We start from the raw sequence: 7790 nt of genomic DNA, 5'->3' as shown, positions 1-7790 counted from the left end.
TAAAACATCAGCAATTTAACTATCATCATTTATGTCCATGTTTCTTTCCCCAGTACATTCCTCATTACTGTCAGTGATCTTTTGTTTTCCCCTACCTCTTTCATAAACTTCCAGTTTCTGTCTCATATACTTGTGCAACTCTTCAGGACCCATATATGCCTCTTCCAGAAATCTCTCTGCAGCATCCACCACCACTTTAATAACGTCAGATCTTCTGGTTTGGTCTCTAACTGCCCACAGAACATCTACCATGAATGCCAGGAATGACTGGGTTCCCACAATCTGCCTCACTTTCTCCCTATCAGGCTGGGAATCAGAAGGTACTTCAACTACCACTTGTCTGGAAGGTTCCCCCGTTCCCCTCACTTTCTTCAGGGCATCTGCATATGATATTTTGCCTTCAACTCTCAATTTCTCTACTCCCACAGCTCTAACATGATGCTCACATCCAGTCTCAACCTCTTCGATAGCGCCTCTTCCAATCACTTCCTTGATCCAACTCTCGCCCGTCTATCGACATGGAAAGTAATGTTAACTTAATGGTTTTATAGCGCAGCGGTGCCGTTGTCGCGGTGTGAGCGCGGCGCACATTGCATCCTGTCTGAGAGCCCAGGTGAGGTTGTGCCGCGGTTGTCGCTAGCATCAGGGTTAATGTTATCACTCAACTTTTGTCAGTAGCTGGTTAGCAAGACACGGGAGCTTAGCTTGGGTCTGTAGTGTACGTCATTCACTGACTGTGGGGTAACGTTAGCTGTCTCAGTCGCACACACTAACACCACCGCTGTGTTCACGGTCTTAACTGTACTGCTAGCCTCTACTATAACGTTATGCTCCTGTTGCTAGTCTCTCTCTATCTGTGTTTCTCTCATTGTGTCTGCGCCTATTCTTGAATGAATTCGGGTTTTGTATGACACATTTTAGTTAAACATATGAGAACCTAGCGTGGGTATTGGCCACAAAGTTAATGTTGTTGCTATTATATGCTGGTCAAATTATTTCAGTTTGTTTGGATTACTTTTTAGTCAACTGTACAGCTGTTTCATATCCCTCTGTTTACTTTTTCTCAGATAATGATATGGACACCTATAAACAAAGCTAGACAGCAAAGAACCATGACAGAAAAATCCAAAGGACAGACATAATTATCCGGGTTCTCTATGAGGCTGTGGCACAATACACAATGTACGTAAGTGTGTTGAAGGCAATGTTAGACATGGAAAGCGATACAGTGATTTGCAAGACTTGAGTGTCAATGATGTATGCTATTCTCTACTTCCATTAAAATTTCATCTGATTCTAGGAAACCACCAGAAATGGTTACATTCCCTATGGGGTAACATATTTTTATAGGTGTAACTGGAATATTTTACTGAAGTCTTTGTAGATCGTATTTGCCCCATGAAACAAAATTCATGCTGACAAAATAAATGGATGGTGTATGGTGCATGATTATTTCAAGGAAGGTGGCCTTCAATTGATTTACATTTCTTCTCATGTAGGTATCCCACAACTTCCGAATATGTTCAAGTTGCAAAGATGCTGATCCTTTCCTTAAGGATCTCGAGAGAAATGGTTATGTAAGTGCATTTGCAAATAACTATACACAGTATTTTTAACATGAGGTATATTATCTTCTAAATGTTATGTGCAGGTCTGTCATAAAAGGAAAAAACTAAGCAACATTATTTAGTATTTTCTTCAATCACACATAACACTTCATCTGTTTGTTATTTAGCGCAAGCAACTATGGTATAGCTGTATTTGGTAATCAATATTTCTGTTTCAATTAGCACACATGGCACATGTCTCTGAGGCGTAAATTCAAGTGGGAGCGTGCACCTCTGGTTGACAACAGTGAAGTGAGAGGTAGCAAGGAGAAGTTTGGCCACAAAAAATCAAAGCAACTTGTAGAAACAGCAAGGAGCTGTCAGAGAAATGTGTTAAAGGTCAGTGATGCCCAGCTTGGTGCATTGTCAGTTGGTTAATGTGTCTGTCATATTTTCTTTTTCCAAAGTTTTGTAGTTATCAGTTATAAGGTTGGTCAAGTCAGTTCAATCAAATTGATAGAAGATTGGTTCACAATGGAACTACACAAGACAATTTAGTGTTTAGTTTAATGTTAGATGTGTTTGTAAGTCTCTCTCTCTCTCTCTCTCTCTCTCTCTCAATTCCCATAAAGGCGTCAAGTGTTGTGGGTGAGGATCCATCCTCCATTGAGGCTCACGTGAAGGTCTTGCATAGCCAGTTGCAGAAGATGCAACCTGACTTCAGGATTGTACAGGACCGAACGCAGCAGACATTTCCATGGCGGCAAAAGGAGATTGCTGATGGCATGACCTGTAGAGGACACAGTTAAGAAGTACCCTTTCTTAAGGACACCCACCGGAGTAAGTAAAAATCAGTCTGTTCTTCATTCATTTTGGAGCAGTACATTCCTGGTGAAGCTTTCATGACAGGGAAGAATTTATTGGGTCAAACTTGGGGAATGTATTGTACTCTAATAAACAAGCAAAAACCATTTTGTAACTGAAATGTTTTTAATTATCAGCGGAAATAAATTATTCAAATTTTAATGGCTTTATAGCATGAAAACTAACATGTAGTCTACACACAAATGTCACATGTCACACCAGTGTTTCCAAGTTGTGGGCCTTAATATGTCTTTAATTCTATTTTAGATTTGGTATTATTCCTATGTCATGAAACAGTGTACTTCAATTGACAAGGTTTTAATTAACACTCAATTTGCACAGGTTCTTTGGGAAAATCATCTTTTATATTCAAATTGCTTACCTGAAATTGACATCTACACTGGACCAAATGCATAGTGATTACTTTCATATTTACCTGGACTGCTTCTGAATTAGCAAAATGGTGTTTAAATATAAAGTATATCTTGACTTTAGGGCAGCCCTCATCTTTCTGCCTTACATCTTCAAGGAGAACATTGATCGCTTTATTACACTTGGAGAGGTATGTCTTGCTTGCTCAAATCTCTTTTGTTCACCTCCATAACACCAAATACACTTGACAAATGTACTGATACTGAGAAAGAAAATCACATTAATACCACTGATCTCCACTTATAGGAATACTTTATCCACTTTTAAATGTTTCATTACTTTTAAGTGATATGTAAAGTGGTAATGATAGTTGCAATGCTGAAGACTTGCTTGGATGGTCCTATTGCTTTTTGTCTTCCACCATTGTTAAATTACTTTAGAATCATCAGTTCTTGCTTAAATCTAGTCAAACAAGTTTAAACAGCAATTCATATCTGTTCTTGTGTGAAAGGAAAAGGCGGAAGTTTGACTAAAAAATAAAATTTTACTCTAATTGTGTAAAATGAACATCCAAAACAAACTCTAATTTACTAGCTGTGTCTGCACAGCACATCAGAATATAGTCACATTCTAATTATAAACCACTATTTGAGCATATAATGTGTAAAGAAAGAATGTAGATGATGCATGTGCTTGGTAATCTAGAATATCTACCCAATAACACAATGCTAATTATTGCTATTTTAACAACCTTATCAATGAACAACATCACAACAGCCTCACATTCCTCCTTAAAGAGCAAGTGCAAAATATCAGAATGGATTAACTTTTCGTTCATTACCAGAATTTGTGAGGTATTAATATTTTTCACCAAATGGTAAGACTGTCAAGTTAATTTGCTTTTTTCCTTTTGGCTTTGAATAGACTGATCTTGACAGCCCATACCCAACTATTCAGTTGACCGACCGAGACTGGAAAATGGCCTTTGCCTTGTGTGTCGCAACTCAGGAGGAATCAACAAAGGAATCATCTCAGCCTTCTGCACATACTTCGTGTTCAATCTTGCATATCCAAGACATCTGAAGAACACTCTGATGTTTCTCCAAACGTACATTGCCAAAACAGTTGTGGACAGCCTCTGCCAATAACTGTCACTAGGCAAATAAAACTCCACCATGCCTAATTCAGTACACAGGACTCATTCATGCCCATGAAGCCAATTTCACTATTGCATGTGGACTAATGACACACAGAACGTGTTTTACATCCTGACAATGATGATGACAACGATGGAAATACTGAGGTAGTTGATGAAGATTTTGATCAGCCTAGGACACACACTGTCACTGAAAATCCTCCATGTATGGATGAGCTGTTAAAGAATTTCAAAGAAAATCTTTTCAAGTTCATTCTGAAATGCAGAGAGAAAAATCACCTACCATTGCCAGTTCAAGAAGAAAGCAGAAAAGTGGTTTTGACATGTCACAAAGTCCAGAACTGAAAAGAGTTATACATTCTAATGATTTTTTTACGGGCACTTTCTCAAATTCACCCAGCAGACTCCCACAAAACTGCCAGCACTGTCTGAGCTGGTGTCTGTTGCTCAGTGAAATGTTTCCAAAATTTCTGCTGTTATGGGCAACCATTTTAAAATATTGGTACTTGGACTCAAATCTCATGCACCATAGCAAAGGCATGGGCCCATACATTTGTATCAGTCTTGAATAATGAATTAAGTAATGACACTTTAGAGTAATAACACCCCCAAACACATCTTTCATTTCTGTCAGGAACTCTTGAACAAGTACATTTAACAAAAAAAGGTTCTGTCCTCACCTTTGGAGCCATAACGATCTCAGTAATCTCTCGACACAATGGAAAAACATGGCAATATTTACAATCATGTGGCACACGGTGGGCCATTAGAAAAGGCAAAAGCCTGAAAAGGCATCACTTTTGAGAAGCAGATCCAGTAATACCAACATGCTGCAGTCTTTCTGATAACTACTGGTTTGTTTACCTTGTCATGTTCACCAATGCACAGTTTTTGTAGTTCTTCATTTATTTATTTTATAGTTATGTTTCTGTGTATGAGCTTAACCAATAACTAGCTTCATAACAAGTGGAATTACACCCTCTAACAAATCGTGCATTATGTCCAGTGGTAAAGCTTTTGTCACATCAAAATATTGCAACTCTTCAAAAGGTGAAGGGCCATTCACACCATAAGTCACTTTGTCATCAGTAATTTGTTGAATGCGGGCAAGATGACACTGATGAACCTCAGATGTTCTTAAAACAAAGCTGTATTCCTCAAACATGTGTTTTATATCTCCATAAGAAGCCATGCAATAATGACAAATTCTACCAGAGTTACATTTTCAGCACATATCAATGGGTACATACGAATAGGAGCCCACTACAGAGTCCCTTTACTCAAAATGGACAGGTTCCGTCATGTTAAGCTTGGATTTACAATGGTCTTTTATCATGTATGGAGATCGAATAGCTTTTGAGGCCTCATCAAAAAAATCATTAGAATGTATAACCCTTTGACTTTGTGACATGTCAAAACCACTTTTCTGAAGGTGGTAAGCTATAAAAGCATCGTAGTTCTCCTTAAAAAAACACAGTAAGAAATTAACATCAACAATTTCTTCTTGAAATGACAATGGTAGGTGATTTTTCTCTCCATTTTTTTTCTTTACCTGTGGAGCTGCAGAGAGCCACAACCTCTGTGATGTAGATCTAACAGAGAAAGCGATCTGTGTGTCTGAAGTAACAGTCAACAATGTGAAGTATGCTGTCAGAGATGTATTTGTCATAGATGTACTGCACTCTGAGTGTATTCCATTGTTTTGGCAAATCAAGTACATCTTTAACATAGACACCATGTGGATCCTTGACCGTCACTTTCATGCATGCAGTGTCACGGTTGATAAAGAATGGACTTTACTGAAATGGACTTTCAGGCAAATGACACTTGCTCAATTGATGATAATTTATGTCACAGTTAGACGTGTTTAAAATGAAATGTTGTAAAATGTGAAAATGAAAAGGATTTAATAAATTCTGATTTTAAATTCAATGTGTATGTGTGATATAAAAATACATAGATATAGATTATAAATTATCTCAAAGTCAACGATTGTACCCTGTCAAAGCCAATTTTGTACCCTTTTCAAAGGGTCTATTTTTGTACTGTTAAATAAAGGTACAAAATTGTCACCACAGGTACAAGACTGGCCTCTTAGGGTACAAATATGTACCCTATGCCAAGGGTACAAAAGCTGTACCCTTGAGGGTACAGCCCCAGTGACAAGCCATTGTACCCCTAAAGGTACAATTATGTACTTTATTTTCTGAGAGTGCAGGATAAAGAATCTGTCAGACTATTTGTGAGAGAGAATTGATTGGAGTCTTTACTACTACTAGATATTTGACTTAATACTTTGAACAATTAGGAATTATATTAACACCATTAAAACCAGTAAAGGTATTAAAAAAGTAATGCAAATATATTATTATGCTCATTTTAATGAACAACTGTAACCAATATAGCCTATGTACATCAGTGTGTGTGTCTGCTTGAGGCTCCAGCTGGTGATGGGCTTCACTCGTGGTCCAGTCCATCGTAGGATGAGTGGAAGTCCTTGGGCAAAACCTTCACTTCTTGGGGCTGTTTATCATCATCATGAATGAGGCTAGAGTCCACAGAACTGGGTGTCACACATCTACAACAGAATCAGTGGCCCCCTCTTAGTGATGGCCGTGCTAAAAAATCTAATATTGTGGATTACAAAGTTCCAAAAAGGGAAAAAAGTTTTGTGGCAAGGACAATTATCCTCCTCCCACTGCCTCTCCACAGGGGTGCCCCAAGGCTCAGTGCTAGGGCCCCTTCTCTTATCAATTTACACCACCTCACTGGGGCCAATCATTCGCTCGCACGGCTTCTCTTACCACTGCTACGCAGACGATACGCAACTCTACCTATCCTTCCCGCCAGGCGATCCCACCGTCTCGGCGCGGATCACGGACTGTCTCTCAGACATATCTGCATGGATGAAGGCTTGCCACCTTCAACTAAACCTCTCTAAGACTGAACTCTTGGTCATTCCAGCCAAGCAATCTATCCACCATAACATCAAACTACAAATTGACTCTTCAACCATCACTCCAACCAAGGTGGTGAGAAACGTGGGTGTCATGATTGATGACCAGCTGTCCTTTTCAGACCATGTTGCTGCTGTCTCTTGGTCATGCCGCTTTGCTCTATACAACATAAGGAAAATCAGGCCCTACCTCACTCAGTACGCCACCCAGCTTCTGGTACAGGCCATGGTTATCTCTCGCCTCGACTATTGCAATGCCCTCCTAGCAGGTCTTCCAGCTTGTGTGGTGAAACCCTTACAAATGGTTCAGAACATAGCAGTGCGTCTGGTTTCTGATCAGCCCAAAAGGACTCATGTCACTCCATTACTCAGTGACCTCCACTGGCTCCCCGTGGCCTCCAGAATCAAATTCAAGTCACTAATACTTGCATACAGAGTGACTACTGGGTCTACACCCATCTACCTAAACTCCATAATACAAACTTACATTCCTTCTCGGCCGCTACACTCCTCCAACAAACGCCGCCTGGCTCTGCCATCCCTTCACACAAAGCAATGCCAGTCCCGGCTATTCTCATCTGTGACACCACGATGGTGGAACGAGCTACCACACGCCATCAGAGCAGGGGCGTCCCTCTCTAACTTCAAGAAGCTCTTGAAAACTCATCTCTTCCAAGAACACTTCCTTTTATAAAACCTCTAACTCCTGACCTCTAACATGCACTTCGTGTGCTCTTCTTCTTCTATCCCCTACAATTATCTTGTATTGATTGCACTTTTTGTTAACTCTTAATTCCTTCCCTAGGTATTTACCCCATTGATGTGATAAGTACTATGAGCTCTTACTAGTATTTATTGCTGCTCTTACTAGTATGTATTGTCAATTGTAGATCTG

The 7790-nt window shown here is 39.5% G+C and overlaps 1 protein-coding gene and 1 long non-coding RNA gene across 2 annotated transcripts in view; one reads left to right on the top strand and one right to left on the bottom strand.

Annotated features, from left to right (window-relative positions):
• Positions 1-469, bottom strand: part of entpd3 (ectonucleoside triphosphate diphosphohydrolase 3) — a 23949-nt gene extending 23480 nt beyond the window's left edge. The window contains exon 1 of the mRNA XM_046046070.1: positions 447-469. The gene's annotated coding sequence lies outside the window, so the exon portion shown is untranslated. The remainder of the gene's footprint in view (positions 1-446) is intronic.
• A 577-nt stretch (positions 470-1046) lies between these two features.
• On the top strand, positions 1047-5804 carry LOC123969000. The gene is made up of 6 exons (XR_006824597.1): positions 1047-1182; positions 1500-1577; positions 1791-1946; positions 2180-2387; positions 2907-2973; positions 3708-5804. It is a non-coding gene; the product is annotated as an uncharacterized LOC123969000 (long non-coding RNA).
• Positions 5805-7790: the final 1986 nt, after the last annotated feature.

The sequence above is a fragment of the Micropterus dolomieu genome, linkage group LG03 (assembly GCF_021292245.1).
Source record: "Micropterus dolomieu isolate WLL.071019.BEF.003 ecotype Adirondacks linkage group LG03, ASM2129224v1, whole genome shotgun sequence".
Lineage (NCBI taxonomy): Eukaryota > Metazoa > Chordata > Actinopteri > Centrarchiformes > Centrarchidae > Micropterus > Micropterus dolomieu.
This window is presented reverse-complemented; position numbering and strand designations above follow the sequence as displayed.